Source organism: Sorex araneus, chromosome 1 (genome assembly GCF_027595985.1).
Source record: "Sorex araneus isolate mSorAra2 chromosome 1, mSorAra2.pri, whole genome shotgun sequence".
NCBI lineage: Eukaryota > Metazoa > Chordata > Mammalia > Eulipotyphla > Soricidae > Sorex > Sorex araneus.
This window is the reverse complement of record NC_073302.1, coordinates 420,448,090-420,456,626: the sequence shown is the minus strand read 5'-3', so window position 1 is coordinate 420,456,626 and position 8,537 is coordinate 420,448,090. Positions and strand designations below refer to the sequence as shown.

Below are 8,537 nucleotides of genomic sequence, written 5' to 3'. Positions count from 1 at the left end.
ATATTATTCCTAAACTATGCTGTGCATAAAAGAAATGGGATTGGCATGTTTGTGCACACACACATATATATTTATGTACAGCAATATCAATGCCTTGAATTAAGCCTGTATTAATAATTTCTGAAATACTTTGTCCTTTTTTTCAATTATACATATCGTTTCTGCTTTCAGAATACTTTGCAATTAAACCACAACACCCAATTGGAGAGAGAGAGAGAGATCAAAAGGGAATAACCTGTGTTCGAACATTGTATAACTGAGACTTATACTTGAAACCTTTGTAACTTTCCACATGGTGATTCAATAAAAGAAAAAAAAAGGAATACAATGGAGGTAATGCTGACCCAAAGCCATTTGGCAAAGAGAGAAAAGAGGGAATAGATAAATTATCAAATGGGAATAAAGTGAAAAATTGTTGAGAAAAAAAAAGGGAATACCCTGCCACAGAGGCAGGGTGGGGTGGGGGGGAGATGGGATGGGGGGAGGGATACTAGGTTTATTGGTGGTGGAGAATGGGCACTAGTTGAGGGATGTGTTTGTGAACATTGTATGAGGGAAAAACAAGTTCTAAAATGTATGAATCTGTATATGTACCCTCATGGTGATTCACTAATTAAAGAATAAAAAAAGAGAATACTTTGCAATTGTAATGCAAGAGTCAGAAAAGATGGTAGCTTGCAAATGAACTTGCATTTATCTATTTATTTTACATTTTTTTGGTTTTTTTTTGCTTTTTTTATCACACCCGGCGATGCACAGGGGTTACTCCTGGTTTTGCACTCAGGAATTACTCCTGGCGGTGCTCAGGGGACCATATGGGATGCTGGGATTCGAACCCGGGTTGGCCGCGTGCAAGGCAAATGCCCTACCCGCTATGCTATCGCTCCAGCCCCTAATTTTACATTTTTTAAATTGAATCACCATGAGATAGTTACAAAGCTTTCAAGATTAAGTTTCAGTCATAAAATGATCAAACACCCATCCCTCCACCAGAGTACATTTTCCACCGCCCATGTCCCCAGCATCTTTACCTCTACCCCTACCCTATCCCACCCCTTGCCTCTCTGGCAGACAATGTATAGAGAAGGGAACACCTAGTAGAGAATGTTGGGAGGACCCACTCAGGTTGAAAGCTGCATGCCGAAAGTAGACTATAGACCGAGCATGATGGCCACTCAATATCTCTATTGCAAACTACAACACCCAACAGGAGAGAGAACAAAAGGGAATGCCCTGCTGCAGAGCCAGGGTGGGGTGGTGGGTGTTGGGGTGGGGGTGGTGAGAGGGATACTGAAAACATTGGTGGAAGAGAATGGGCACTGGTGGAGGGATGTAAACGAAATGCAAACATGAAATTCATAAGTTTGTATCTGTACCTCACGGTGATTCACTAATAAAAATTAAAAAAAAAACTTTACTTCCTTTCTTTTACTTCTTGGAGGGAAGAGAAACTCATTTTAATACTCTGGATGTGTTCTCCAAGCCAAAAGAGTTAAAACCAACAAACCATTGAACATAAATTTTATTTTCCGATACTTCACTTCTCATCGAGATACAGAGTATGTACCCAAATACTAATACATTTGGCAATAATCCACCCTAATTATTGTTTTCTTTTGGTTTGGGGGCACCTCCCTGTTCTGTGCTCTGCAGAGGGAGGTTTCTCTGCGGACCATGTGATGCCTAGAATCAAACCTAGAACTCCTGCATGCAAAGCACCGGCTCCAGCCTATTTGCGCTCTCTATAGCCTCCAATTTATTGATTTTTACAGAATATTTTTTCCATCAGGTGGTCTCAGAAAGAAGGAAGTTCTAGGTTTTAGGAGCTAAAATGTCACCAAAAACATCTAGTTTAACTTCCACCGCTTTCTAAAAATCCCTATTTAATTCACAATAATTAAAACCTTTTTATTGATTGCGATTCTGTAGTTTATAATCCCACTACTTCTTTATGTCTTTATCCATTTCACAATCATTTTTTCTGGCATATTCTGCCCAGTCCTGTATCTCCTTGAAACTTCTTTGACATCATTTCTCTTTGTTCTTTCACCTGATATTTTATTGTCAATAAGCACCAAAATACTCTGAACTGCCCCTTTATCTTTCATCTCAACAACACCTTGCTTTAACTCTGATGAAAACACATTTGTATTTTACAATATCCTCAGTGGAGAGTACTTTAGCCCTTTATATGACAGGATGAGAATACATGTAGTACATTACTTTTGTTACTCCTCTTAAAGATCTTTGGTAGCAGTTTGCAGCTCTTCATTCTTTTTGTTTTGTTTTTCTGTTTTGGGGGGGCATAGCCAGCGGTGCTCAGAGTAGACTTCTGGCTCTACATTTAGGGATTACTCCTGCTGGTACAAAAGGGACCATATGGGATGCTTAAGATTGAACCTAGGTTGATTATATGAAAGGAAAATGCCCTTCTTCATGTACTATCGCTCTAGCCTTGTAGTTGTTCAATCTTAAACAGCAATTCTAATTGTTAATAGTTTCCAATACTGGGGGAGAAGGAGAACAGAAAATTATGGGTATGATAAATAGGCTAAAAGATCTTATTCTTGAATAGTATGCTAAATTGGGAGAAAATAAGAACATAGGTATATTTTCTAATTTTATTATTTTTTTATTGATTGAAATTCTGATTTGCAGTTCTACTAATGATGGTTTCTTGTGTAATAATTCCAAAACCATACCCATCATCAGTGTAGCCACCTCCTTCCCCCAAGGACTCCAACACCTCTCCCCTTTATTCCCTCCCCCCAACTCAACTGTGCGGATCAGTTCTCCCATTAAGTTGCTTTTGGTCTTTTGTTGCACCTCACTGTATCTTCAAGCCCCACATATGAGACAAATCAACCTATATCTATCACTTTCTTTCTGACTGACTTGACTTAGCATGGTATCATCTAGTCCTATCCACATTGAGACAAATTGCATGATTTTGTTCTTATTTAGAGCTGCTAAGTATTCCTTTGTGGATATATAACCACATTTCTTGATCCAGTCATCTATTTTTGGGCATCTGAGTTGTGTTCAAATCTTAGTTATTGTACTAAGTGCAACGATGAACATAGATAAGGCTATATCCTTTCAAATTAATGTTTTTGTGTTTTGGGAATAGATGTTAGCAAGTGGTATTGCAGGAAAAAGGACTCTTTAAATAAACTTTCCTACATTTAAATAGACTGGTTCAAGCACAGTATGTTGTTTCTTTTATTTTTATCTTTAATTTTTTCTTTCAGCAAACTTTGTAGTGTTCAGTGTATTCATATTTTACCTCTCCGACTACATTCAATTTTTTTCTTGAGGGGAAGGAATGGCACATTGGGGGTGCTTAGGACATTTCTCAGCTTTGTACTTGTGGGGTCTCCCACTGTTGTCAGAGGATCATGGATACTGGGGCTCAAACCTGAATTTCCTTCATGTAATGCATGTTTTCAATATAGGCTGAATTATCTTTATTTACTGGAAATAAATTACTTTTAGTTATAAGTATGTTTTGTCTTCGATGATTTTGTAGATGAAATTGTTATCTAGATGTATTCTACAAAATTATTTGTTTAATAATCTATGTAAACAAAACTGATTTTACATGTAAATTGAGATCCAGCAACTGATCCGAATTTATTTATGAGTTCAAGCATATTTTAAAATGGAATCTTGGGACAGAGAAATAGTATGGGATTAGGGTGTTTGCCTTATATGCAGCCTTCCCATCCTTAATCCACAGCACCACATATTGTCCCCTGAGCACCGCTGGGAGTGGTTCTTGAGCACAGATCAAGAAGTAATCCCTGAGCACCACTGGGTATGGTGCAAAAAACAAAAATATAACCTTGCCCTCCTGCCCCCAAATAACATATTTAGGGTTTACTACAAATGTCATTTGTGGGCAGGAAAAATTAATTTTTTCCTTTTTGTTTTGGTTGTCTTTTTCTTGCCTGGTTTCTCTGGTTATGACACTATATATTGCATAGAAATGTCATGAGTGGGCACCCTTTCTCTCTGTTTATCTCAGAGAAAAGTCTTTCACTTCTTTAACAATAAGGATGTTGGGCTGGAGTGATAGCACAGCCAGTACGAGTAGGGCGTTTGCCTTGCACGCAGCTGACCCGGGTTCGATTCCCAGCATCCCATATGGTCCCCTAAGCACCGCCAGTAGTAATTCCTGAGTGCAGAGCCAGGAATAACCCCTGTGCATTGCCAGGTGTGACCCCAAAAGCAAAAAACAAACAAACAAACAATACAGATGTTTATGGCTATGAACTTTTCTATATGAACTTTTATTATGCTGAGTAAATTTCCTTTTATCCCAAGTTTATTGAGCATTTTTAGCATGGAAGAGTATTGAATTATGCAATTTTTTACACATTGACATTTTCTTGTGGGGTGTTTTATTGGGGGGTTAACTTGCAGGCAATACTTAAAAGACCCAGGGCCACTTTGGTGATAAGTAGCCAACTGGGTTAGAGTGCTTATTTTGATTTTTTTCAAATGAAACTATTTTAAAAGTGTTTGGGACCATGATTCACAAGCAGGTCAATAATATAATTTCAGGCATAAAAAAGTTCAACAGCAATCTCAACACCAGCATTATCTCTCCTCCCCTGATATCACAGGCTCCTCCTACTTCCTTATTTCTGTTACTTCACATCCATAATTTCTTCCTTTCTGTCTTTTGTCAACTGGCAAAAGTTACTTTATTTGTCATTTATTAAAACTTTATGTGGTGGCCAAAACTGGAGCCTGGATCCTCTGAACGGAGAATCCATCTCTTCTTATTTACATTGCTCCATTTATTTCATCTCACCTTTTAATTTCTATAGTCTAAGGCTAAGGGTTTGCCCTAGATATAAGGGTTTTCCCTATAACATTCCCTTGTCATAGTCTATGTACTATGCCTATATGAGACCATCAATATTTGGTCTTCTTATTCTGACTTTATTTAACATGATATCATCCAGTTACATCTCAGTTGCAGCAAATTGCATGCTTTTATCATTTCTTACAGCTGCATAGTATTCCACTGTGTATACATATAGCAGCTTCATTGTCCTTTCATCTGTTGTTGGACACCTAGGTAGATTCTATATCTTAGCTATTGTACTGAGCGATGCAATAAATAATGGTGAAAATATATCTTATCAAATGAGCACTTTTGTACTTGAGTGTTGCTGCAAAGAAGTAGAGTTATTCTATTGTATGGCAGCTCTATTTTTGCATTTTTGATAAATCTCCATAATGTAATGTGTGTGTGTTTTCAAGGTGTATTGAAAAGTGTATTTATATACTAAAGGCATATAAAAAAGTATATTTGTTAGTGCTGGTGGCCAACATCATCCAGTAGAGTCAGGGTGGGGAAGGTGCTATGATAAATATGTATGAAGCTTCAGGGCACCAAGAGTCTTGGGGAAAGCCTGAATCTGGGGAATTTAGACTGTCTTCGGCATTCAATGCCATGCAGATGAGCTCTTCATAGTTGATACAATCATTTTTATCCTCTTGCCTGCACACCAGTCTCTCAACCTCTCACTCGACCGTCTTCTCACCAAGAGTAACAAGACATGTCAGATTTCAACACACATGATGGTGCCATTTCTTTCCTTATCAAATCCCCAGAGGCCTTTGACATAGTCCTCATAGGTATTCTGGTCCTTGTTCTTGGCCACTGTCTGCAGCATAGGCAGGAAGTGTTGAAAGTTCAGCCCTTTGATTTCATCTCATAACTCCTAGGGTTCCCCAGAACCTTGAGCACCTCAGCATTGTTGGGGTTCTGACCCAGGTTGCACATCACATTTCCAAACTGTGTGTACAGGATCTTGCTATCCCCAGTTGGATCAAACAGCTGGAAGGCCTCTTTGAACTCTGTGGTCTGGTCTTCGGTGAAATCTCATGTCTTGACTGCTCGGGTCTGCAGGCTCCATACTGCTTTTGGATTGAAGAATTTAATGCTAGGGCTCAATAATGTGACACTCCTTGGGCCACATTATGCAGAGGATCACCAGGGCTGACTTAGTGGTGTCTGGGGGGCTTCCTGACTACACCTGGCACTTCTTGAGGGTTGTGTAGTGCTGGGGATTGAATAAGAGACCTACACATGCTATTTCCTTGGCTCATACTAGTGATTTTTTAAATCACTTTTTTATGCTAATGCAACATATCACAGTGCTGGAATTTTGCACGTACAAACATCATTACATCTCAGGGAAAACTCTTAATCAATGTGTAGGATTCCATTTGTATGTTATTGTATTCAGTTCAGTTATTAGTCTTTTGTTAAGTATTGCAACAAAACTCACAAAAGTTATTGACCTGTAGTTTACTTTACTTGTAGTGTCTTGTCTGGCTTTCATAACAAGGCAGTGGAAGTGACCCCTGAGCAGAGTTAGGCAGAGCCCCCAAGCACTGTGACTGCTCCAAGTCCCCACCACTCTACCCCTGCTAAAAGAAAGTTTACAACACTAGCTTGCATTATCCTTGGTGCTGCAGAGATAGCCTGACCCACTGAGCATGTGCTTTACATGCAGGAGTCCAGAGTTTTGATTCTTGCACTACATGATTCCTGAGATTTGGGGACTACTCCTGGCTATGTGCTTAGAAGTCTCCCCAAGCCCCAACACGTACAGTCATCCACCCCCCAACACACACACAAATTGTATCAAGGTAATGCTGGTCTCAAAAATGGGGCTTGAAATTGTTCCCAGACTAAACATTGCTCAAATGTCTTTAACACCATAACCAATTTATAACTCAATGCAATTAATATCAAAATATCAGAGGTGTTTTTTGGCATAAGTAGGAAAAATTACCACTAAACTTCAAATGTAGCCTTAAAGAACAACTACAAAGTCAAAATAATCTTGGGGGAGAAGAATAAGACTAGAGGGCTCATACTTCATAATTTTCAGGAATATTACACAGCTATAATAATTAGAAGGCATGTCACTGGAATAAAAGCCTACCTGTATACTGACAAAAATAGTAAAGAACAGAAATAAACACCCACCTATATGGACAAATGTTCCTTAACAGGGATGTGAACTAATGATAGGACATTGTTAATCACTTTAACAAATGGTGTTGGAAAAATTGGGCACCCATATGACAAAAAGAAGTTGGGTTCCAATGTTATGTGATCCATAAAAGTGAACAACAAAGGATTGAAGAATTGAACATCAGGTTTGGAACTATAAAACTTCTAAAATAAAACATAGAGGAAAAGCATTTTACCATTAGATTTGGCACTCTTTGACACCCAAATCAAAGGCAACAAAAAGAAAAATATGGACAAATAGGACTACATCAAATTAACAAGTATCCATACAAAATGGAAATTATTAATAAAGTGAAATCAAACTTACAGAACGGGAGAGAATATTTTCAAGCCACATATATGATAAGGGTGACTTTGGAGCTGGGACCTAAATAGCTGAACTGGGGCTGGAGAGATAGTAGGAGCACTTGTTTTTCATGTGTCCTACCTGACTTTGATTTCAGGCAACATTTAATGTCTCCCCAAACATGCTAGGAATAATCCCTAGACAAAAATCCAGGAATAACCTATCCAAAAGGAAATAAATAAAAGATGGTTGAACAGATAATTCTCTTGTCAACACGATCCTATGGCCATGAGAAACTGACACCTTAGGCTGAGAATCATCGCAGAGTCTGGCTTGAGATCCCCTCATTCAGGACATCTGAGGTTCCTGGGATGCAGGTGGAACAGATGCAGTTGGAGTTTCTCTCTAGGAGGAAAAACTCCAGTAGAGGATGCAGCTTCTGTACAGAGGATATGGAACGGTGTAGAATTCACATATGGGGGAAAATAACAGTTGAAAAGAGGCTTCTGAGGTATTCAGCACTGTCCTGGGAGACAGATATTACACTGTGTTCCCAGGACCCCAGCTCTTTACTACCTTTTTTTGGCAGATGGAAAGTTGGGTCACACCTGCTAGTGCTCAGGCTTACTCCTGGTTCTGTTCTAAGGGAATACTCTCAGCAGAGTTTGGAGGACCATATGTGGTGTCAGGAGCTGGATCAGGGTTAGCTGACTGCAAAAATAAGTGACTTACCTCCTGCACTGTCACTCCAGCTTCTACACCAACATTTTCATGACACTGGAACCAGAGGCAAGTGATTATAATTGATATACAGTCGGGAAAAACCAACTACAGGCATCATTGCTGAGTCTTTTGCAATCTTGCTTGGAGATATCATTATGGAGGAGAGTTCTGCCCATTCCCAGTCATTAGGAGAGCTGGATAGCATGCCCTTAGACAAATAACTCAGTTCCTTCCAGTTTATAGCTCACAGCTAGGAAGAAGGCCACATCTCCCATAGCATAGCCAACTAGCATGAGGGCCTGTTACTTACAAGATGCCATTGAGCTCCAGATGGCAGATTCTGTGACTCAACCTTCAGCTGCCTCTTAAGATCATCCTTCACCTTCTATACCTCACCAACACATACCGGTTATCCAGTCGCACTTGGAGCTGTGTGACCACGATAGGAAACCCTAGGATCTGCCA

The 8,537-nt window shown here is 39.3% G+C and overlaps 1 pseudogene; it reads right to left on the bottom strand.

Annotated features, from left to right (window-relative positions):
• Positions 1-5,358: 5,358 nt before the first annotated feature.
• Positions 5,359-8,277, bottom strand: LOC101554101 (myosin light polypeptide 6-like; annotated as a pseudogene).
• Between the last annotated feature and the right edge of the window lie 260 nt (positions 8,278-8,537).